The sequence below is a fragment of the Gorilla gorilla genome, chromosome 12 (genome assembly GCF_029281585.2).
Source record: "Gorilla gorilla gorilla isolate KB3781 chromosome 12, NHGRI_mGorGor1-v2.1_pri, whole genome shotgun sequence".
Lineage (NCBI taxonomy): Eukaryota > Metazoa > Chordata > Mammalia > Primates > Hominidae > Gorilla > Gorilla gorilla.
This window is the reverse complement of record NC_073236.2, coordinates 118,211,558-118,237,256: the sequence shown is the minus strand read 5'-3', so window position 1 is coordinate 118,237,256 and position 25,699 is coordinate 118,211,558. Positions and strand designations below refer to the sequence as shown.

At 36.6% G+C, this 25,699-nt stretch overlaps 1 long non-coding RNA gene across 1 annotated transcript; it reads right to left on the bottom strand.

Moving 5' to 3' along the window:
• On the bottom strand, positions 1 to 23,058 carry LOC101134527 (uncharacterized). Its single transcript, XR_002004615.4, has 3 exons — positions 23,001 to 23,058; positions 22,554 to 22,731; positions 1 to 1,892 (listed from the first exon to the last, which is right to left on the bottom strand). It is a non-coding gene; the product is annotated as an uncharacterized lncRNA (long non-coding RNA).
• Positions 23,059 to 25,699: the final 2,641 nt, after the last annotated feature.

Here is a 25,699-nt window from a genome sequence, read left to right as displayed (position 1 = left end):
AATGGCTGAATAATTTTCCATTGTTTATTTCAATAATAATTCACATTTTGTTTATGCATTTGTCAGTTGATAGACATTTGGGTTGTTTCCACCTTTTATCTATAGTGAATAATGTTGCTATGAACGTCCATGTACAAGTTTTTGTAAACATTTGCCTATGTTTTGTTTGTATTTATCTTGGGTAGATATCTAAGAATAGAATTTCTGGGTCCTGTATTTCTACTAATCCTAAGAGATAACTAGTACAATCTCTGTTTTACTGAAAAAGAAACTGGGATTCAGAGGAGTTGGACTACTGGTCATGTCGCAGAGCAAATAGAAGGTGAGATTAACACTCGGCGCTCTTTAAGTCCAGAGCTCACATTTCTCTATGCTTCTCTGCTGGGTGAGAGCACTGCAGATGCATCAACATTTCATGCATGCCATGCAGACAACCCACAAGTGCAGACACACACAGTGATTGGAATGACATCAGATGTGGTTTAAGACAAGCCTGACTTCATCATAACTATTCTCTCCCTCACACCAACTCCCCTGCTAGAAATACACTTTCTAGCTGACTCTACCTCCCTTCTATGGATTTTTCATCTTTGTTTTTAGGGAGCAGAGTCAGATTTACTTTTCATATGAACTAGCCTTAGGGGCTATGCAGGGGAAGACACAACAGCATCCCTAACATTGGAATCTCTCTCTAAGACCTACAGGAATGAACACCCCTGAATATTGCCAGATATAGAGGCTTCCAATAGACCATCAGGCAACTCATTCCCCAGAGTCCCCATCTTTATTTCTCAGTATGGGCCACTACCTCTGTGCATACATGTAAGGGACTGAGGACTCTTTACCTGAAATATAGCTCTTTAGGATTGACTACCATCTCCCCAACTAAGATGCAGAAATCATACAAACTTATGTATATTTTGTAAAAGCAAGCAGTTCAAAATTGGATTACCTTTCCACATTTTCATACAAAGTAGATTAATGTGCCCCTGTCTTTATTACATTTTCCACCCTTGTCATTTGTGATTAGGCCAACACTGTGAAGATGTATTATGGATTGGCTAAATGGGAACATTAAAACGTTGGCTATATATCAGAGAAGCTCAAGCAAGTTGATGTGTACTACACACACCCTTGGTAAAATATGTCTGAAATATTTCACATCTTTTTGGACAGAGAAATTTTTCTACAGCACCAAAAGTAATAGGAAGTACAGAAGAAAGAAAAGAGAAGACATAGGGGAAAGTACTAACTTTTGTTCTAGATAATGGAAGAGGTCTATTCTCCCTGCAATAATTTTGATATGGAATTTCTCATAGATGAGGCTCTTAAACCAAAATCATCACCTGGGTTTGGAGAAGAAGGAAAAACATGGGCTATAACCAAGATTCCTAGTTCACATAAGGAAGGGTGTTTGACCAGGCCCCCATCTTATTGTCTTGAGCTTATATTCCATCTCTTCTAGGTCATTCCTGCCCTGAGAGTACCTTAACGGCTCAGGCTTCTTATAGAAACAGCTAAACAGCTGAGAGGCAAATCGTGTATCTCTACAGGTGTCATCTCATTCTTAGTCACATGATGGATAATCTCCAGGCTGGAAGGCTCAGGCAATGGGATTAAGCAGTTCTGGTAGGAGAAAGAAGGGATCATGGCCAAAAAAATCTATTTCTAAGAAGAGGACAATCCTATTGCTCCCCTAAAAAGACTCCTACCTGTAACACAATCTTGCCTCTACTTCATAACTTCTTTCCCAAACATGTTCATGAGAGTGATTCTGGACAGCTCTGAGGCCTGCAGCTGCAGTACCTTTCCATGACAGGTTGCCCAGGCTGCAGAGCCAGGCTCTTTCTGGTCAGCTGTCACCTCTTCTGCTCTTCTGGCTCCCCCGGTGCCTTGAAGGGAAAAATAATGAATAGATCAGAGAAAGTCTCCCACTTCTTGACACTTTTTTCACCTTGCAAACATAATTCCATGAATATATCTTAGCCTGGGTCCATGGTCTGGGTCTGTGTAGGGTGGTATAAATGCATCAGAAAAGGGCTTCTCTTTTTAATATTAGCATGGTTAGAGGAAAGCAAAGAGAGCGCAAAGCAGCTTCAAATTAAGCCAGGTTTTGTTGATGATGTTGTGATGATCCTATATCTCTTATTCTAGTCTGGTTTTTTCCAGTTGTACTTTGTGATTGAATGCAGTGGAAACAACAGAGGTAGGGTCCTTATGCTAAAGAAATTTGTGGAGGAGCCAGACAAATAATACCAATAAATTGTTAGTTATGAAGAAGAAAATAAAACAGGGAGATATAATACAGTGAATTGAAGAGGCCAGTTTATCAATAGCAGGGAGGTGACTTTTGATATAAATCTCAGCTAGATCCGAAATTGACTGGAGGGTTTGGGGCAGTAACCTGGTGGAGCCAACATTCTGAACATGAGTCCTTAGATAGAAGTCATGGTGGGCAAGGCTGAAGAACCTTGTTTCTAATGTATGGTAGGAATTGCAATTTTTCAAACATCAGTTGCCATTTCAATAGAGAATGAAAGAATTTGCTAAAAGCCTACTTGAAATATAGGATTGAATAAGGAATTCTGCACTTTAACCTGTTTTCCAACTGCATCTTTGAGAAGAGGACACAGAGATTCAATGATGAATTCAACAAATGTTGATTGAAACAGAAACAGTCACTATGGCATAGAGTTTTTAATGACATGAAAGACACTGACAGTGAAATAATGGCAGAAGTATAGTTGACACTGTGAAATGTACTATAAAGGAAAATGAGAGTGTAGTCTAGGAATAGGTAAGAGGGGCATTAATTCTTATCTAGAATCTCAAGGAAGTCTTCCCCAAAGGATGTCATTTGAACTGACAGAGTTTGTGTGTTAACAAGGTGTTTTGCATAGGGTGGAGGTAGGGAGCTCCCTGGCAGAAGAAACTCTAAATGCAAAGATCTTGTGGCAGAAAGGAACAGATTCTGTTTAGGAGCCTGGGAAAAGCTCAGACCGGGAGAGCACCAGATGGGTCTGGTGATTGAAGCAAGTGCTAGAATATAAAGAGTCCTGTAGATGATGTGAAGTTAATTGATTTTTCATCCTAAGAACAATGGCAAGTTCTTGAAGAATTTTCACCTGGGGAGCCATAAGTTCATTTGCAGTTTTAAAAGGTCATTCTGCGCAAGAGAAGAGTAGATATAGAAAAACAAATTAGGAGGCTATCTAGAGAGTTCAAATAAGAAATCATAGTGCCTTAGACTAATATGACAGCAGGACAGAAATGAAGATATTAATGATATATTTACAGGGTTAAACCCACAGGACTTGCTAATGTACCAGAATATAGCAAGAAAGATGTAGCAAGGTTGATCCTTGATATGGTTAGGCTTTGTGTTCCCACCTGAGTCTCATCTTGAATTGTAATCCCCATAATCCCCAGGTGTCAAGGGAGAGACCAGGTGGAGGTAATTGAATCATGGGGGCAGTTTCCTCCATGCTGTTCTCGTGATAGTGAGTGAGTTCTCATGAGATCTGATAGTTTTATAAGGGGCTATCTCCCTTTGCTTGGCACTTCCTCCTTTCACCTTGCGAAGAAGGTGTCTTGCTTCCCGTTCAGCCTTCTGCCATGATTGTAACTTTCCTGAGGCCTCCCCAGCCATGCTGAACTGTGAGTCAATTAAACCTCTTTCATTTATAAATTACCCAGTCTTGGGCAGTTCTTTATAGCAGTTTAAAAAATGGACTAATACAATCCGTAAGTGTTTTTAATTTTTTCTAATTTTTTTTAAACATTTTAATACAGTTGCAATGGTAGTAGTTCCTTTCCCTTGATAGAGAATAGGCAATGATAAATTTGGTGAAAGGAGACAAGCTGCATATTCTGTTGACAAATAATGGCTGTGAATTTTTCTTAACTGGCTCAAGGATGAGGAGAAGAGGAGGAATTGTGTGGGTGAGGAAGATTCTTTATGCGGCCAAAATAAACAACTTCAGACACAGGAGAAGCTAGGGAAGATTTCTGAAAATATTGTATTCTAAGTTCCAGAAGAAAATTGCAGGAAACTGTCTTTCTCCTTAGAGTGAGAGAGAATTCTTTATAAAATAGAAATTAAAACTATAAGGAGAGGTAGTAATGTGACGTGCTGGAGAGGTAACAGGTAACATCTTATGAAAAGAGAGATGAGGGAAATTCTCAGGAAGTCTAAGAGCACAAAGAGGGTGATGAGGCAGAGGAGGTAGGTGTGATGACGCAGCAATTTAATCTGTCATGTAGAAAAACAATTTAGATATCTCAAAATTGGCTTGGCATGGTGGCTCACGCCTGTAATCCCAGCACTTTGGGAGGCTGAGGCGGGCAGATCACTTGAGGTCAGGAGCTCGAGACCTGCCTGGCCAACATGGTAAAACCTCGTCACTACTGAAAAAAAAAAAAATACAAAAATTAGCCTGGCATGATGGCACACACCGGTAATCCCAGCTTCTCAGGAGGCTGGGGCACCAGAATGGCTTGAACCTGGGAGGTGGAGGTTGCAGTGAGCAAAGATCGCATCACTGCACTCCAGTCTGGGTGACAGTGAGACTCCATAAATAAATAAATAAATAAATAAATCTCAAAATGCAAAGCCATAGGGTAACAAAATTAAAAAAAAAAACATGATATAGTGGGCAGGGAATGGCAACACAAGACTAATTAATTACCAAACAGGTAGCAGGGAGGGGAAAATACAAACATATTTTTTTCAACTGAAGAAAGACCTATGTAGATTGAAGAGTCTCACAACATTACAGGCATGATCAGCTAAATAAAATACCTACAAACTTACTAACAAAAATTTGAGTTCATTAGCGGGGAAAAGACAAAACTAGAAATATAGTGTCTTAAAGTAATGAAATTATTGAATTTTTGCTCTTTAACACGAACAGTCAGATAATAGATGAGAATTGATAGGATTTTGAAGAAACATTTTTGTAAATTGAGATTATTTTACCCAGACTCCTTGATTTTTGTTTTATATAGAAAGGTATAGGAAAACATTTTTAGATATGCAAAGGCTCAGATCTTCTATCAGCCAAGTGCACTCAAAACATACAGGTGTCTGTGGGTACATACACATGCTCTTGAAGATATAGCCTTCTGATAAGGAGATGAAGAAGACATAGAAGCCAAAAGTAAGAAATGCAGATGTTACAAAGAGGTGGAAGAAAACCCATTTCGAATAAAAGTAAAAATATTTTATAACTAGTTATAAAACTAAGTCTAAACTTTAAAAAACATTGTCAAATCAATGATATATTAAAAATGACATATTTATAAATTCCAAGATTACACAGACAAAAAGAGAGAAGTATAGGAGAAAAGAAGATTCCATGTTATGAAAGGTTGGGGAACTAAAAACATTTTATTTTCTCTTACCACCAATATCAAACATATGATTGAAACGACAGGGCTTGATTTTATTTTCCTGTCTCTCTTTTTGGAGTAGGACAAACACTGCCCTTCTCTCCGTTATGTTCTTCTATTTAGATCCTAAATTATGCTTCCAGGAAGTTCTTGACTCTGATTCGTATTGAGCTATACTGATAAAAGGTGAAAGTAGAAAGTTAGACAAATAAAATTTATACACTGTGAAGACCAGCACGATGACAAGACCTTTATAATGTGAATACATTATTTTCATATAAACTGTAGTAAAGAGAGGCCCCATGACCTCATCCTTGTTCTGATGTTGTTTCATAGCTAAAATATAAAAAATTGCATTTATACTATTTTAATTTATTCTTGTTAATTTCAGCCTAGTGCGCCCCCCTCCATCAGGGCTCCCTTATCAGACTTTGGCTCCATCCCTCTTAGATTTCAACCATCTGGAGATTTGGCCAACAGCCACTTCTGCCTTCATCTAAACTCCTGTTTGGCAAACTTTAATCATGCAGGGACCAAAGTCACAATTTTCACACAATTTTTGACATATTTTGACATATTAACATGCAATAAATTTAATATTTTTCTTTAAATAATTTGTATTTACATAAATTTATTTTAAAAGAAATTTTATAGCATAGATTTTATGTAAATCTCTATATAAACTCATTTTGGTCTGTGTGTCAAAACTCTCATCTGAGCCACCCTCCAATAGTGCAATAGTACCTTTTAGGAATACACTGATTGTAGTCGTCAATATAATGGTAGGTAGGACCACGATGAAATGTGTATCTCATTTGTGATTCCACTTTCTGCTCTAAGGCCAGAGCTCCAGATAATATAGAAAGCCACAATTTAAGGCCATTGACTGATATAGTGAAGGCTGTGTGAAAGTTCTCTCACTCAGAGACATTTTTTAGTCTTGACATATTTGCATTGGCTTTAAAAAGTTCATATTATTTTACATAGTTTATTTGGCTCTTAGCATCTGATGCTAAAATTATTTCAGCTGAGCTTATATCTGACTCTACATTTCAATGGTCTTTCTGGAGACTATAAATTTTCTGATTTAGGTGCAAATATGCTTGGAGCAAATCATCTGAATCTATTTGCATTTTTAGTGAAAAATTCCAGACTCAATGATTTATCAAATTCAGTAGTGGTTTTGACCAATATGTGTATCACTCCATGCAATTAAAACAAGATAAAATATAATTTAATTTGTCATGCCAGTGGGGCATGAAAGAGTATTTTTTCTTTGTTTTAAATTCTGCCTTTGTCACCCCAAAATATCCCATATACATTAGGCTACAAGTTATTATTCAGATAAGATGATTAATACAGTTTCTTTAAAATGGATTTAAATCTTTGGTAAGGATAGAAATGGTAATATTCAATGCAGAGATCAAAATGACAAGAGATAGTCAGTCATCTTCATTCTCCAGGGCACCATCTGATCACCAGCTGGGGTCAGAAAGAAATTTGTCTGGCCAAAGAAGAAGTGTCATATAATTCATTCCAATTGGTGCCTAATGCAAACACTTTCCTCTCTCAGACCCAGCAGGTGTGGGCTACTCTTAACGATGCATCATCCTATTTTTCTACAGTAATTTTTCTCCATTATATTATCATTCCTTCCTTTATCTACTCCCTGTCTCAATGCCTCTTTCTTTCATTACTTTCCTTCTTCATGCTCTGCCCTTTTCCTCTCCCCCTTAACTAATGAATTGGATATGCATTTGGGCTTCAGAACTCTCACTCTCAGAAGCTCTGTCTGTCCCTTCACCTCTAATGGTGTGTTAGGCACCCACATCATCCTGCCACCATTTATTCTGTCCAGCTATTAATTCACAGTAAAATTCTAGTGTGAATTGCAGAAGCCAGCTGCTGTTTGGACAATACTGTCAATGAGAGTGTAAAATGCAAAATGACAAGTTCCGTTCTACCTAATGGGAGGCGTCAGCTTAAACAGGGTTTTCAATGTCTTGAAGTAGAGGTCAATTTCAGGAAAAATGTTTTCTCATAGGAATCCATATGTTCAAGGAATCTAAAGATAAATAGGCAAGGTTCTATATATATGCTACAGAAATTTAAATCCATATTGAGGTAGACTATCTCATGTTTCATCACATGCCTTACGTGGTACTGAGACATTTGGAATGTTGTATTTAAGATTCCATTTCAAATATCATTGACGAAGACCAGCAGGCTAGTAGTAGTAACAGTGGTAGCAGCAGTAGTAGTAATATATTAATGCATTAACTTTTTTCTTTTGCATAGCTTCTTCAACTTTTAACATGTTATGTTTAGTAAACCTGTATCCAGTAAGCATTTATTATATGCTTGGGATCATGCTAGGTGAATTACATACTATTGCCAGTTTTTTATTTTTTGTACATAGAAAATGGCTGAACATTAGGCATTTCATGTGAGTCGACAATTTCCTATTTAATTGTCACAACAAAGCTGCGAGGTAATTATTAGTCCTATTCTATGTATGAAGAAACTAAGGATCAGAGTGTCTTTTGTGGAGTATGTAGCAGAGTAGGGCTTCAGACTCCAGTTGTGCATGTTTTCCTTACCCCTACACAAAGCGTTCCTCCAGTCTTCTTTTGTTACTCATAACATTTCTGTTTGTTAAACTAAAGTTTCAGGAAAGAACTCAGGGTCCTTAATTTGCTGCTAATCCAGCACCATGCAGATTGTGAACATTGAATGTGAACTCCTTTCATTGTTCCTGAACCCAGGATATTTCTTTTTTCTCCTCTTAAAAACGTAATTTCTAAGCACGTGTGTTCTAACAACAGGAAGTTTACTAGAGCCATTATGCTCTTACTTTAGGAATTCCTATGAGACAGGGACTATGGTGAGAACAAGGGTGCTTGGTCCCTTTGTACCAAGCATGCTTGTGGCAGACAGGCCATAGGTATACTTGCCTCACCTTTGATGATATGGCCCACAGCAAGGAAGACACCTCCAGCACAGAGGGCCTTTCATCAGTGAGCAAAGGTAGTACCTGGAGAACAAATCCTTCAAGACTGGTAAAGCTCTGTGTTCTTCCCAGATGGCCTCCCTGGAACCAAGCTGGGTGTTCTCCTGGCCAGTGAAATCTCTGGAGCTTACTAGCCATCAGCACAGGGAAAATTGGAAAACCTTTTCACTGAAGCATTCACATACTACTGAAGCTCAGTTATGTACAGCTCGAACCAGGACTTGAACCTACCAGTGTCCAGAAACCATGCCCTTAGAGTTGGAGTAGTCAAAGTGGAGAAAAGACAAGTCCATATATATAATGATTCACCTTCTAGAAAAAGCAGTCTTATTAAAATCTCTTGTATTATTTAGCCCAAGGTCCTAGGCCAAATAACTACCATTGTTCCACACTGCACCTGCTCTTCATCCTGGGTGGATTAGGAACTCTAAGTTTGCCATCATCTCCTTTCATGACAGTCTCAATCATTGCAGCCAAACACTTTAGAACTATTCGTGATTTTTGTAGCATACTCAGTTTTCCAAATGAATAATAAATATAATTCTGTCAACTATTTCGGGAACCCATGTATTATTTTTATTTTTTTTTCTGAGGGAAACAAGAAATCTATTTGCTTTTGCACAGTATATGGCAGTCAGAAGTACCTCATTCATTCACTTTTTATTCATTTGATGCACGAAAAAAAGGCATTAAATGTATTTCAGTGTGTCACCTCAAATTCTGTGCAGCCAACAGTGATGAATATGCTTGGTTCCTCAGCTGGGGTACTGTTTCATTTTTTTGTGACAATATCATTTGACAAGGCGATTCTGCATTGGCAATATTGTATCATATTTTTGTCTGCATGTAAATTATGTTGACAGTCTCATAAACATAAATTGGCAGGCATACTGTCCCAGAGCAATATTCGTTAAAATACACTAATGGAATAGAATAAATAAATTTTTCCAAAGCATTAATAACACAGTGGTGTGTCACTGCATTGTGCAAGAAGTTCTATGGGATATGGTACTGTCTATGCTAAATTAATATCACATATATTTCTTTATATATATTTTATTCAATCTCATGCTTATGTTTATAGATTAGTCATTCCATTTCACAGAGCTTTGTATAATAGCGGTCACCCACCTGTGATATTTTTAAAGAAGTCAGCATTGTCTGTGGCAGATATCTATAATGGAACATGTGTAAGGTGCAATTCATGTCTGACATTGTTATTACATTGCTTTGTTCCAGATAAGGCTTCCTCTTTCTCACCCGCCAACCCAAGGACACACACTTAGCAGGCCTCTGCCCTGATGGAGCAGGCAGATTCTACAGTGGGCAGATCTAAAGCAGGTCCCTAGAGTGCCAAACAACTGGGCACATACTTCATTTATATTTTTGGACCACAAAGATAATTTCCCTTCCAGATGTCTGTGGACAGACAGGATGGGGCACTGGCAAAAGTATGAACTATTCTATACTTTTTCACTTCTTTAACTGACTAGAAATGTGACCTTTGGTAAAACCCAAAATCTCTTTGACCCTCAATTACTGTATAATTGGAATAATCATGAATAATGATAGATATCAACATTGAGATGTTGATTGTATTGCAATTGATATCGTGTCTGGTTCATAACAGGCAAGGAGTATCTTAAAAGAATGAATGGAGGAAGATAAAATGAGAGAAAGACAGAAACAAATACAATTAATTTAGCAATTTTATTTGATCAGATGATGGAAAATTTATATGCTGTGTCTCCAAACATATAAATGCTTGGAGCATAGAGAAATGGATAAAACTTTGAATTTTTGCAGAGTCAAGTCAGAGTGTACATTGGATTCCACATGTACCCTGACTCATCTGCCTCCTGGATGGTAGCTCTTGTACCCCTCTTTGGGTTTTCTAAGTATCATCTTCCCTATTAACAGAGACCTGACACAGCTGTGAATTCTGATCTTTGGGGAGAAAAGCTGAAGAACTAGGATTTTAAGAAGAAAATTATAGGAAAGCAGTAGGGTTGGTCCCTAAGGGCCATGCCTGTGATCAGACTAGGGCCAGAATACTTGTATGGTTGTTGCCTCTAATATCTGTTGCTTCAGCTTTATCTGGTCTCTCTCAGCTTTTACCCTGAGACTTTACAGAAGCACATTGTAAACTATTCATCTAGAAGAATACATGTTTGTACATCAGTGCTAAACAAAGAAGGTTAGTGAACACAGGTCTTGCATCAGATGCATAAAACCAAACCACGTAAATATGTAGGTCATACAAGAGGGGAAAGTTCATATTTAATACACGGCTTCACTATAAGATATTATGTTTAAAGTTCAGTAACCACACTGATTAACCACAAAGATACGGTCCACCATATTGCTGTTATACCAGAGAGATTTTATCAAAGAGGTAAAATGTAAGAATTATTTATACGATTTAAGCAATAGTCAAGGCAAGAAATTATGAATGCTTAGACTAATATGGCAGCTATAGGTGAGAAAGTGAATGTGGGGACAGGTGGCGCTTCATAAAACTAAGAGGCAGGATTTTGTCAAATTAAACAGCAGGTATTATTGAGCACCTAATACTTATGAAACATTATGCTGGACTTATGAATAAACAGGAGAAGTTTAACATACCTTCTGTAGTTGTCAAGAGTTTACAATTCTATTGATGATATAAGCCTCACATATAAGCCAGTTCTTTATATATGTATATATGGTGGTCTCTCTTTATAGTTTGAGCCCAAAGCATTATTTAAAATCAGTTTTTATTTTAAGTTCCAGGTACATGTGCAGGATGCACAGGTTTGTTACATAAGTAAATGTGTGCCATGGTAGTTTGCTTCACAGATCAACCCATCGCCCAGGTATTAAGCCCACACCTAATAGCTGTTCTTCCTGATTCTCTCCAAGAACCAGAGCTCAGCTCACTAATCCAAGTTAGCATGGCTTCTCAGATTCTGCCTCTTTAGGGCCTAGGTATCCATTTCTCAAGAGTGTTGCCCTCTAAATACTCACAGATGAATATTCCACAAGAATTGTCCTTGGCCTAAGGTAGTTGCCTTGTTCAAAGTTACTCTGTCTCTCTAGGGGCAATATAAATTCAATGACTGCTCTATGGGGAGATGCAGAGTCCCAGCCCCCTTGCCTCCATTGAGTACAGCTCTGAAGGTCTATTCTAGCTATAGAGCTCTCTCTGTGGGACTGGCTACTGTCCCTGTTGCAATGCGTCACCATTCAACATAGCCCTGTGCCCAATCTTACTTTCCTCCCTTGGTGATACTTGTTTTTCCTGAGAGCACTCCCCAATAAACCACCTGCACACAAACCTGCAGCTTGGAATCTGTTTTCTGGGAAACCTGATCTACCTGCCACAGCTTGTGTATTTTAAGGTTCAAAGAGCAGTACACATAATAAATTCTGTAGAAATACTGAAGAAGAGAGAGTATACATTTTGTATAATTGAACATCTCGTTATTTCCCAAACCTTGCAAAAATGCTTGTTGCATGGTCAGCCCAACATATTTTTGCTAGATGAATGGCTTGTGTGCTCAGGAAAACTGGCTAGATGTTGATAGGCAGGAGGGAAAATAACTGTATAGTGATTGACTTGGGTAGCAGAAAGAATATTGTATCATTCTCAAAAATAAAGAATTGAACCAAGGGAGGAAATGTGAACTGATTGTTCCTTGTTGTGTTGAGTCTCAGGATGTTTAATGGACTGGAATTTTGGAACTGAATTAAGTGTAAGTTCAGTGTTCATTTTTCCTTGTGATATCTGAGTGTTTCTGAAGGAATAGAGAAAAAGTCACTTATTGGTCCCAGCACTTGTACTCTGAGGTACTATAAACCTTTCTCTCCTAGACAGTCCTAAAGAAGAATTTTCAAAGGCAACTTATCAAATATATATATATATATATTTGAAAATACCAAATATATATATATGTGTGTGTGTTTATACTTTCGTAAAAACTTCCTAGAGCACAATTTGTAGTTAAGATGTGCTAACTCTTTGATATAATTCTGCATTTAGAAATGTATTCTAAGAAAGTAATTCTGATATGTGAAAGATTGAACCTCAAATTGATTATTAAAACAGTATTTAATGATAGCAAACAACAGATAACATAAATGATTAGATAATTTAGATTATTTTTATTATTGATAATTTAACAATGCCATCGATTGCTTCCCTCAAATGCAATATTATATGTTCATTAAATCAATGCTAGTTGAATATTTATCAATTTGGAAGAATAGTCACATACAATTTTAGAAGGTATAAAGTATTAGCTATAGTATAATATTCTTTTTTGCTTACAAAATAAACATGTATTTGTTACATATGTGAGTATGTATGTGTATATGTATTTGTATATATGTACACATACATGTATCTGTGTCTTTCTCTTCGTATGTATATACACATATATATAAATAACCATATATATACACACACACATATATACACACACACATATATATACATATATATACATATGTATGTATATACATATGTGTGTATATATATATGTACATATATATAACTTTCAAGGACTCAGAGGAAATACACCAAAGTGTAATAGTGGTTGTTCAGTAGAGAGATTGTGAAAATTCTTTTTAATTTATATTTTTCAGTTTTACTATTGTCTTTCTGTCCTCCCTCTTACATTTTTAGTTTCCTCTCTATCCAGATTAAGTTCCTTGATCTATTACTTTAGCTATTTTCTTGTCAATATGCTAAACTAACTTGTGATTATCATATGTGGCTGGCAAAATCTCAACTGTGATTGACTCTAACTGTAGAAATTTGTACAGTTCTATGTCCAACTCTGGGCTGCTGATAACAGCTCAGCAAATTACACCCAGGTCAACTGGGAATGCTAAAAATAGAGGGTTAGACTCATGTGCACCATACAAACATAACTGCTTATTTACCCATTCAGTTCTCACTCTCATTGCCCCCAGCAACCATTTCAAACTCCCTCTCTTGTCTTCAAATTTCTAACCACCTTGATCTCCATGTTCTGTTACCTTTCTCAATCTTCAAGTAGTCAACCTGAGCTTCAGATTTATCTAGAAAATAGAATACATTGGATGGGAAACTTCTCATTCTACAAATGACCCAAGTCTATATGTCTGCCTCTTCCTATTCCCTTTTTCTTTTCAGTTCCACTCATTACAATGGAAGTCCAATTCTTCCAGTTCCTTGGATCCATTCCTTCACATGTAATAAAGGCCAGGGCACCACATGCTGCCCCCTTTTAACTTCACTTCCTGTATATCCTTCCCCAGTAGCTCTTTACCACCACTTTTCTTGCCTTAATTTTATCATCCTGTTGACATTTTAAAAAATATTTTTGTGTTATGGGAAATATCTTAGATTTATACAAGGTTAAGTATGTAATGTTTTCTTGTGGGTAAAAAAATAGACAGTAACATATGAAAACATCCATGTACAAATTATTTTAACCTGCTGCCATATTTGCTTCTGGTTATTAAAAATGCAAAATAAAACCCCAAATATTAGCAATCCTGTCAAAGAATTTTCTAATTTCCTTCTTCCCAGAGTTAACTATTATCCTGAAGTTTGTGTGCATTATTCCTGCTTGTATTTTTTATACTTCTAGGACACATAGTCTATCCATTAAAAGCTATATAGTATTTATGGTTTTTAAATTAACTCTTAATTAAAACTAATTAAGAGTGGCACTAATGTATGCATCATTCTACTAGCTGTTTATTTTCTTACTCTTCATTATTTCTGGAATCTGTCTAATTTATACATTGAGATCTTGTTAATTTTAATTGTTGCACAGTATTTCATGGTATGCATATACTGTAATTTATTGATCCATTTCCACACTTATGGGCATTTAAGTTTGTTAGAGTGTTCAGCTATTACAAACAACGATGCAGTCAGTAACATTGGACATGTCTCCCTGTCAACATAAGTACAAATTTCTCCTTTGAGTAGATTTTGCTTATTTACAGATAAAATTACAATAAAAGTGTGGGATTTTTTTTTTGCATACACCTGTTATTTTTCTGTCATCTTATTTATATTCTCCATTTATCTTTTTTCCCTCCTTCTTTTCCTTCAGTTTCCCTGACTGACTTTCTTAATTCATTTTTCTTCTCCAGGTTGATTTGAAAGTTATGCATGCTATTTCTATTGTTTAGTGATTATTCTTACATTTTAACAAATTTATTTTATGTATCTCGAACATGAGTCCTAGGCTATTCCATATCTCTCTTCCTTCCCACAAAATAAGAGTTTTAAGCATAACTTCTGTCCAAAAATTCCACCTCACCCAGTGCTTTTTTTCGACTGTTGTTTTGATGATGACAGCTTTTGAATCTCATCAGTATAACCTTGCATAGATTATGCTTAAATAAACAGTAAAATTACTTTCTCTTTTAGAGTATGCAAGATGAACATCTACCATGCAAAAGTTAGGAGATGGAAACAGTGGACAATCCCACTGGTTAAAAAGTCTGGCTGCATTTTTTTGATGCCCAACTACTGACAGTTTTAAAGCCTTATCCTTTGTTTTTCCCTTCTGCCCCGTATCTGGGCAAGCTGATTAAAAAAAAAAAAAAAAAAAAACCCTGGCACTCCCTCCCTTGTCTCCAGAGGGAGGTTCAAATCACATAATCCCTTTTCGTTGTGTGGGAACCTTTACCCAAGACCAACCCCCTAACCACAATAAAAATTTTGAGCCTAAGGATGGGGCATTTTCTAGCTCTCAAGTCATTTTCAGATCTGTTTGAGGGCTTCCTGCTTGCACTATAAAGCCTTTTTATGTGAATGTTAAGTCTTTTTATATCCTCTTGTTGCAAGTGTGGCATCAACAGTCTAGAAACAAAGCAAATTTGGGATGGGGGTCCATCCTGTTTCTCTGGAGTGGTGACAACACCATACAAATCAAACTGAGCCACATCAAATTTTCCTTCCCAGTAATTCCTTAGAAATTACACCGGAAATTCTCACATCACCTCATCTTCCACTTTTAGGTCAGAGCTAAACACAGTCTGCATATTCTAAGACAAACACCGGTGATAGATAAAACTGACACTGCTCAAAGATTATAGCAAAAACAAAGTTCAGGCTTTATTATAAATATAAAAATAATGGAAAAAGAACATGAGGTTTCAGAAGTAAAAGGGTACCATTGGTATAGATTACTGTAAATAAAAGATAAGAACATTCTGTAAACCATTATTCATGAAGCTAATTCTGTGAAAATACGAGAAATATATGAGAAGTTCATGAAATCAAAAGATGATTTATGAGGAATGAATGGGCTAAAATGAAAAGGAAACAGATTGGGATGAAAGGTTCCAGCTGAGATAATGATGATAAACAACTATACCAATGATACCAACACAAATGATGCTGCAATAGACTGAATGTTTGTTTCTTCTCAGAATGTATCCTTTGGGTTTAAATCCTAATCTCCAATGTAATGGCATTTAGGAGGTGGAGCCTTTTGGAAGCGATTAGGTTATGAATTACCTCCCTCCTGAATGGGATGAGTGCCTTTATGAAAGTGACCTAAGAGCTCTCCAGCACCTTCCAGTATGTAAGGACACAGGGAGAGGATAGCAGTTTGCAACCTGGAAAAGGTCCCTTACCAGAACCTGATCATGCTGATACCCTGATCTTGAACTTCCAGCCTCCAGAACTGTGATACATAAGTTTCTGTTCTTTATAAGCCACACAGTCTATGATACCTTGTTACAGCAGCTGAACTAAGGCAGATACTAAGAATCATGCTCACTATTTAGTTTGATTACTATAAAGGGTTCGAGATGATCCAATAAATAACATCCTCCTTCTCCATTCAAGTTTGAGTTCATTGTTAAAGTATGTAAATGCATGTATTAATATTAATACAAATAGGCCAAAATATTGTGCTTCTTACAGGTAAAACTGATAACTGAGGGTGTAGCTTTCCTTTACAGGCAAGGATGTACTAATACTAATGATGAATCTCAAAATTAGACTTCCCTAGTCAATAGTGCAGGCCCAGGAAGACCTGGAAACATGGAGCAATTAACCCACTTATGCTCAGTGTTTCATTATTGGAATGCTAAGCATGTGGGAGTTATTTATCTCCTACTGCTCAGGGTCATCACCAAGGTTTGATTTTTCACTCATGTGAAAAATTGCAACCTCAGGCATAAATGGGTTAAGGGGGAGGTAGTTCTAAACAGACAACTTGCAAAAGGAAGAGAAGTAGGATGAGCATGCCAAACTCCTTATACCTAACTCATAAGCAAGGTGCATGCCTCCTTTTCTCAAAAGATAGGAGTGACTGAAGGCCTGGAAGGAGGCCAGTGTTATAAGTGTTGGTGATTCTCCATAGGAGAGTAAACCTTAGTAATACACTTTTTCCCAGTTACCCCCATCATGCCCGTAGGCGATCAGAGGTGTAACTATTCCACTTACAGGAAGAGGTCAACAGTTGGGAAAGTCGTATTCATACTTCATGACACCACTCATCCAATAATAAATGTGGTTCTTTGGGTATTTTCCTGAGTTTATCAGTGGGAAATATAAAATTTTGTTCCTATGAGGAACTAAAATGCTTCTGAAAAATACACTAATTGATGAAGTCAAAGTCTATTCTGTAAGCAAAGCTTAATTTCTATAATCTTTCTATCCAAACTAGACATAACTAGGTTTCCCAACATAGTCTATCAGAGGTTCTGCAGAATAATAAACACAGAAATTATATACAGATTTTTAAAATTTGAACATACTTTTCACTATCAAATTCTGAGCAAGGGATTAAATTTCAAATATTAAACCCCCTTGCATTTTACAACTCAAAATAAAGATGGAAATTTTTTTAAAATTTTCCTATTGAGAAAAAAATCCAAAGAAATTTAAATTTGAAATTTCTCCTAGAAAAGGAGTATGGTAGAGTGAAGAAGAACATGGACTTCAGGGTCAGGATACCTGGGTTTTAATATCTGTTCTATCACTTAATTGACATAAAATATGCTTAATTGGTAAAAATTAAATGCTTCTCTGCTTTTCTCAATAAAATGAGGAAAATTTTATTATTGATTTTAGTATGAGGATTAAATGAATGAATATAAATCAGATTGTTAGTGCAGTGCCTGACATTCATACTATGTAATGGTGACTAATATTGCAGTATTCTCCTAAATGTATCATGCTGCTCAATTTAAGCTAGAATAATTCTCGTGTACTAGATAAAGCCTAGATTCTTTCAGATTTGTATTAGTTCAATTCCATTCTCCTATGTGTTTCTTTTTTTTAATTGTGGGAGATAAAAACATAACATTGATTTCAAATAATAGAATTATGAAAACAAGCTAATTCCTACCTCCTAGAGCAATTATCTCCATGTAAAACATTTTTCTAGGACCCCTTTCAGTAAACCATTTGTGTTTTGAATCAAGTACATCCTGCCTCCCTTCTACCCTTTGTGTCCCACTATTTCCTACCATCTAGGATGTCAAAAAGTTGATTTCAGTTGCCTATAATTCATAGGAAAACTAAGGAGACACTTTTTAACAAGATGTTACTTTTGGCTAATGCTGGTCACTTGTTACCAATTGCTCTACCAATGCTTGCATGAGTAACTAGATCTGCTACTTGAACAGATTTCCAGAGAACTTCAATATCACCAGCTGCTCACTATTAATTTCTCATGTATTTTAAATGCCTTAATTCCTGAGATCCTTATATATGTGTCAAATTTTAGCTCATCTATGTCCTGTGGTAAGCTCAACTGGAAAAAAATTCTCAATAGAAGCTGATTTTGGCATTATGTATTTACCATATTCTCCTAACATCTCCTTTCTGTGAAAGTAGCATTTAAGGTATTGAGACCTTATAGTAAAGTCAGAAATTTGCGATAATAGCATTTCCAGTCACCAGGGCTTGTGTGAGGTGCATTTGTTTTTCAGTTAATATATTCTAAACTTCTTCAATTTTATTTGCATTTCGGAGTGCAGAATTGAGGGTGGGTTACATCTAGTGACACGGCATCTGTAATCCTATGCCACACTCTTCCACTGCCTCTTGCTATAAATTTCCTTGACCTGAAGACACTTGAGTTATCTCCTGGGGAATCTTCTCACGTATACTATATTAAACCAGACCAGAGCTGACTTGATACTAGCTATTGGGCGTGACTTTTCAGTCTCTGGAAAAGACACAAAAAGTCCACTAACAATCTTTCCTTGGCCCTGGATGCAGAATGGAATTTGGCAACTGGTCTAGGACTATCAAGCTAGTTCTGATCGTAACAATATATAGCTAGAACCTCGCTAGTTTCAGAAGCATATGAAAAGCTCAGTTATTTTGTTAAAAGAAGCAATCTTTGTTACATAAATTCAAGCAAATGTGTGCAAATTAACCTGTAATACCAGATCCACTGCACCTATATAGTTTGAGGTCAAGCTTCACCAGGACCGTTAGGCTACATGAGGTTGCCTGGACCCACTGGAGCCCAAAGTTTACTTGTTAGTATCCTCGCAGGCCACCAACTTTGTTAGCACTTGTCTGGTTCCCGTTATCTACCTAGTTCCCTGTGCATTTCCTGAACCTGTACATCCTATTCAAGTTTGCTGAGTAATATGTTGTTTTGCTTAGGCATGAGCACTCAATCTTTTGGCTTCCCTGAGCCACACTGGAGGAAGAATTGTCTTGGGCCACACATAAAATACACTGACACTAATAATAGCTAATGAGCTAAAAATAAAAATCACAAAAAACTCATAATCTTTTAAGAAAGTTTACATATTTGTTTTGGGCTGAATGAAAGCCATCCTGGGCCACATGTGGCCAGAGGGCCATGGATTGGACAAGCTTGGCTTAGAAGCTGGTGTATATAGTTCCACTGCTACAGAAACAACCATTTGTCCTTAGGTAAAAAAGTTGCAGTGACAAACCAAAGTCAAAAATTCCCTCAAACGTCTGATGAATGGATAAACAAAATATTGTATATTTACACACTTGAATATGATTCAGCCATAAAAAGAATGAAGACATGATTTATTCTAGAACATAGATGAACCTAAAAATATTATGCTAAGTGAAAGAAGACACAAGACCACATATTGTATGATTCGATTGGTATTAAACGTCCAAAATAGGAAATTACACAGGGACAGCAAGTAGATTAGTGGTTGTCACAGCTGGGGACAGGGTGAATTAGGAATGACTGCCAGTAGGTACAAGGACGTCTTTCTGGGCTGATGGAGATGTTTTAGAATTAGTGGTAAGGAATGCACAACTTTGTGAATACATAAAAAGCATTGAATTGAAAAAATTTTATGATATGAGAATTGTATCAATAGAAAGACGAAAGGCTTAAAACTATATAACACTGCTAAAAACCTCCTAAATTGATGAGTCACATGAAAAACAAGTGTGCAAATTTACAGAAGCTTTTCCATCAAGCATCTGGCATTCTCCATGGGTTAAGCCATTCCCCAGCATGTCAGCAAGGCATAAAGCATCAATGATTACCTCAAGCTCAGAGAAATTCTCTGCTATAGGTTAGGCATATCCAAAGAACAAGATAGCAAGGTATGCTATATGAGGTATCATCCTTACTCATTGTTATTCAAATGTCAGCAAGAACCATAAACAACACAATAAAGACGACAAATACTTGAACATGGAATAGAAAGTAGCATTATGTTCCCATGAAACAAACCATTTCTTCTCATTTTGGAACGCCTAGTTTACCCTTTGAAGCATTAAACTCCGAGTTCAGAAGCATTTACAGAATTTACTCTTGAAGTATTAAAATATATGCAGCTATCGTGAAAAATAAAGGAAAATTCCCACGTGGCCATTGCCTAGCATAGCACCTTCCCAGCTGACAGCCATGCACATCGGCTGTGCCATAAGCATCAAACTCCAGACATAATTTGTATCTCTCAGAATGCATTCCAAATTCTTTTCTTTAAGATGCCCAGCCTAATAAACCAGATACTGGGAATTTAAGGTGACCCAACAGACACACTGCTTTTTTTTTTTTTTTTTCCACCTGAGTTTGAACCAAGGAAGAGGTAGTGGAAGAAACAGTAAGTAAATCAGCGTAACACATTTATTAAAAAGTTAAACTTTGACCAAGGGCAATCAAGAAAACATGTCTGCTCTCTTCAAGTAGGCAAGGAAATTCCTAAAGGAAGAGAGAAAAGGGGATGAGAATTTATCCCTCACCTATCCTTCAGGCAACTGGAAGGGAGGAAAAAAGGTGGAGAGGAGAGGGATGGAAGTATTTCTCTATTGGGTGCGTGGTTAAATGGAAGAAAACATCAGCAGTGGGGTGGTATGTCCTTTCTTCCAACGTTATAACATGCTTAGTTTCAAGTGTTTTTTACATTTTGTTCAATTTAATCCTGACAACAAACCCATGAGGTAGGCACATTTACTGTGTCCATTTTACAGATGAGATAACTAAAGCTCGGCCAGGGCAAATTATTTGCAAGAGGTCACACAAAACAGCTGGTCTCTACCACCAAAGTGGTCTCCTTCGAGATAAAATTAAAAAACAAAAACAAAAAACCCCACTAAACAGATCCTGGGGGAAAGAAAGGAGTACAATTAAATCCTCATAAGAAAGAATGAAGTACAGAACTTCCACTGCAAAAACAGCAAATCAGTGTTGTATAGGTAAACATCGGAATGAAGAAAAAGGTCACAGGAATGAATATGAAGAAAGAAAAGAATAGATAGGAGAGCAAAGACCAGAGAGCTAGTATATGAATAATAGGGGTCCCCAGAGAGGAAAGCAGAACAAATGAAGCTGAAACAACAAAATCACAGCAGAATATTTTCCTATCCTGTAAAAATAAATTGCAGTTTTCAGATAGTCTTGCCATGTTTTGAAGCAAAAATACATTTAATAACATTGAGCACTTAATATATTGCTAGAAAGTTATTATATATGTTGTTTAGTACTTTGATAAGAAAGAGATAGCAAAATATAGTCCTTTCCCTCAAGGGGCTAAAAATCTATTGGAAAAAGCACATAAAAATATAATTGTTTAATATATGGCAAAGTCAGTGATGGACATAATGTAGGTTTGTTGTAGCACCAAAGCAAGGCAAAGTATTGGTTAAGGGCTTAATGTGTCTATGGGAGCAGGCATCCAAGACAACATGAGATGTAAATAATGAATTATGTCCAAGCACTAGATGAAGGGAGGTGGAAAGCATAGCTATTCAAGACAGCAGGACAATGTGGAGGAATATATAATAATAACCAGATAATATTCTATGGGAAAATACACAGTTTCTTGTTTCTGGATCAAAGAAATCCAAGGTGGGGGTTAAGAAGCTCAGGGCCAGAAAAGTGGGCAAAAGTGAGTTTCAAAGACTGTGTGTGCCATGTTGTGAAGTAGACACTTTATTCTGAGGTGATAGAACATCATTTGCGAGTTGTTTGTAGGGTAAGGAAAATTTTCATGTGACATGAAGCACTGTTTACTTCTCAGAGGGTGTACTAGAGAAAAGGAGACTAGTTGAAAGGCTATTGCCAAAGTCTGGGTAAGAAATAACAAAGACTCAGGATAGAAGGGAGTAGTTACAGCAGAAAACAGGATGGATGTGAGAAATGTTCAGCTGTGAAAATAGAATTAAGTAACTCATGGATAGGCTGAAGGGTAAAACGGGTAAGAAGGGCTCAGTGATGCCTTCTGTATTTCTAGCTTGATGACTGTGTTATGAGGCTGGAACATGATGAACAGAGAAATAAAATGTTGCATATTAAATTTGTAATCCTCCCTAAGAGGAGATGCAAAGTTATTGTTTTATTCTTAATTTTGATAATTACTTAAATATAGGTTTGACTGCCATTTAAAAAAATCTGAAACTCGTCACTAGGAGAATTACATGTTTGTCAACATGCCAAAATCCCATAGAGAATTATTTAAAAATATAGCCCATGTGGTCAAATGCTGAGCCAGATGAAAGAGCAAAGTGGCAAAAACAAAACAGAAAAATCACACCCAGAAAGCGTGAAACAGGATTACAGAATTTAATATAGGCAGAGTTTTGAAAATAAATGTACTTTAAACACATTCATTAAAAAAAAACTCTCAAATTGGGTTAACAATATACAACTTCTTGGATATTATGGCAGCAGCCTGGTCATGCCTGACTTACCTTTCATCGCTTTCAGTTAAACACTCCAAAGTGTCCAGCCCGAGATAAAAGCTGACAGCAACACAGCTGGTTGATGAAAAGAGAAGCCCATATTCAAATTCTAGTACTAAGCCCGCTGGCAGGACGTTTGATGAGATGTTCCCAGAAGCACAAACTTGACCAGAGAACAGTCTTCTCTCTGGAAAGAAACTGATTGTGAAAGTCACCTTCCACCTTCCACTACCTGGCTGTCTCCCATCTCCACATCCTGGACACGTTTCAATGTACTCTATCTCAGTCAAGGGCACAGTGATCTATCCTGTTTTTATACCTGGCTCCTAACGCCTTCTGTATTAGTCTGTTATCATGCTGCTAATAAAGACATACCTAACACTGGGTAATTAATAAAGGAAAGAGGTTTAATTGACTCACAGTTTAGCATGGCTGTGGAGACCTCCGGAAACTTACCAGTATGGTGGAAAGGGAAGCAAACATGTCCTTCTTAACATGAGTGCAGGGGAACTACCTTTTATAAAACCATCAGATCTCGTGAGACTTATTCACTGTCATGAGAACAGCACAGGAATCTCATGATTCCATTACTTCCCATCAGGTCCCTCCCACAACACGTGGGGATTATGGGAGCTACAATTCAAGATGAGATCTAGGTGACGAACCAACCAAATCGTATCACTGTCCCTTTCCTCATGCCTGCTATCCAATCTGTCAGCAGTTCTGAGTATTTTACCTCCAAACTCTTTTACATTTGATTGCTTTTCTTTCTACCACCATCACCATAGTCCAAGCTACTTTCACTCCTGAACTTAAGCAATTCCCCCACAATCTATTTCTTGCTCTTTCATTTATAAAGGTTTTCCTGGAGTGCCAGAATTACATTACACGTGCATGTCACTCTTTTTGTCACCATAGAGACCAAAGTACTGAACAAGACAAGATCACTGGTCTGAAAGAGCCTACGTTTTAGTTAGATTGACAACTAGTGTCTGCTTGTATTACCTTTCACCAGGTAAGCTACTTGCTTTGGGGAAAACCAAACAGGATAAAGGCTGGGTCCTTCATGAAGAAAAGATCTTGGAGAAAGTAGAGTACAGAGACCATAGCCGAAGTCTTGGAAGAATATGGTTGGCTTGAATGGGGCTATCATTGGGAGTCCTGGAAAATGCAAAGCAGCAAAAAAGCAGAAAAAAAATCACTAAAATTACACAAAATTTACTGGTAGCAAGCACAATGCATCATATACATATTGTTTTCTTTGAAAATTTTAATCTAACACTTTTGATCTAACACTCTTTGGAAACTAAAAAAGCAATACTCACACGTGTGTAAATATTAGATAGTTAAGAATATTCTTTGCAGCACTACTGCTGCAAGATATGGTAAGAAAAGGATCAGCTCAGAATATATTTGCAGAGAAGAGCTATGGAATTTGAACTGGACGTGGAATGTGAGGGAAAGAGGACTCCTTATTGAATGAAAGAAAGGTGATACTAAATTGGTGGAGCTATTTGTTTGAGGTGTGAGACTTGGGGAAGAAGTCTGCTGTACAAGTGGAAATAATTCAATGGTATTCTTGGACTTTTTTTGATAATAGAGAGATACTAATATTTTGTACATATCAACTTTTGTAGAAAGTCTTAAAATGTCTTAATCCACTTTACGCTTTATTAAGTGGAGTCTAATGAAGAAATTGAGTATTTTCTGCCTGATGCTCTTGCGAGTCATTATCATTATTCTGAATATCAGTTGTCACTATTCAGGCCTCTGACATGAGATATGCAAGATGAAGGAGATTCTAGACAAATAGAAGAACCACAGTGCTTGATTTCAAAATTTTCAAAGAAAACAGTATGTATACGGTGCACTGTGCTTGCTACCAGTAAATTGTGTAATTTTAGTGATTTTTATTCTGCTTTTTTGCTACTTTGCCCAGGACTCCCAATGATAGCAAAATCTATGGGTGCTCAAGTCCCTTGTGTAAAATGGTGTAGTATTTGCATAAACTATGTCATCATCTCATATATTCTAAGTCATCTCAAGATTACTTAAAATACCTAATGCAATTTAAATGCTGGATAAATAGTTGTTATACTGTATTGTTTCAGGAGTAATGACAAGAAAAAATGTCTGCACATGTTCAGACAGATACAACCATCCATATTTCTTCTGAATATTTTCAGTTCACAAATCGGTTGACTCCAAATAGATGTGAAACCCATGGATACCGATTGACTATTACAGTGTAATAATTTTGTGTGCTTATTCAGCTATAATATGTCAATACATTTTTCACTTTTTAAGATCCAGGTACTACTTAAATATTCAGAATCAAGATATGAAAGTGCTTCCTAAGACTCTCCTTAAGATACTCATGCCAGGAAATTCAGATGTTCACATTTCACTGTATATTGTTCTGGGGATTTTCCCCATGTCTTCAAATATGTCTATCATGTCTTCTTAAGTTTTTCTAAATATCTGTATCTACACAAATATATATCTTTTCAATGAGCTCATATGATATGTACCATTTTAAAACTTGCATTTTTCATTTGATAATATGTCTGGAATTTACTTCCGCATTGAAACATATAGTTATCCTTAATTATTAAATAAATAAAAAATAAAGCAAAATAGAACAAAATCTGCCTCATATTTCATAGAATGGGTTAAACATCATTTATGCAAACATTTCTCCATTGATTTATAGTTCTTTGTTTCCTATTTACTAGTAAAAGTAAAAGTAGTGCTGCAAATACTATTCTTAACTATACAATATTTATACATATGTGAGTACTGCTTTTTTAGTTTCCAAAGAGTGTTAGATCAAAAGGTATGCACAGTTTCAATTATTACCGATACAAAGTTGCCCTTCTTAAAGAATTACCAACGTAAAGTCTTATCATTAGTGCATAAAAGTGTTCCTTTCTTCAAAGCTCATCAGTAGTTGATTATCATAGGTTAGTTTTGGGGGTTTTATTTGTTTGGTTTTGGAGCATATGTGATGGAAAGTGTAAGAGAGAGCAGAAATCTAGATTCCCGTAAACCCCTTCAGGGTCTTCAAACCTTCTATTTGACATAGGCAGAGATTTTTCTTCTTAAATAAAGTGCTTTACAAATAGAGTTTTGAAGCTCCCTTTCTAACCAGATTG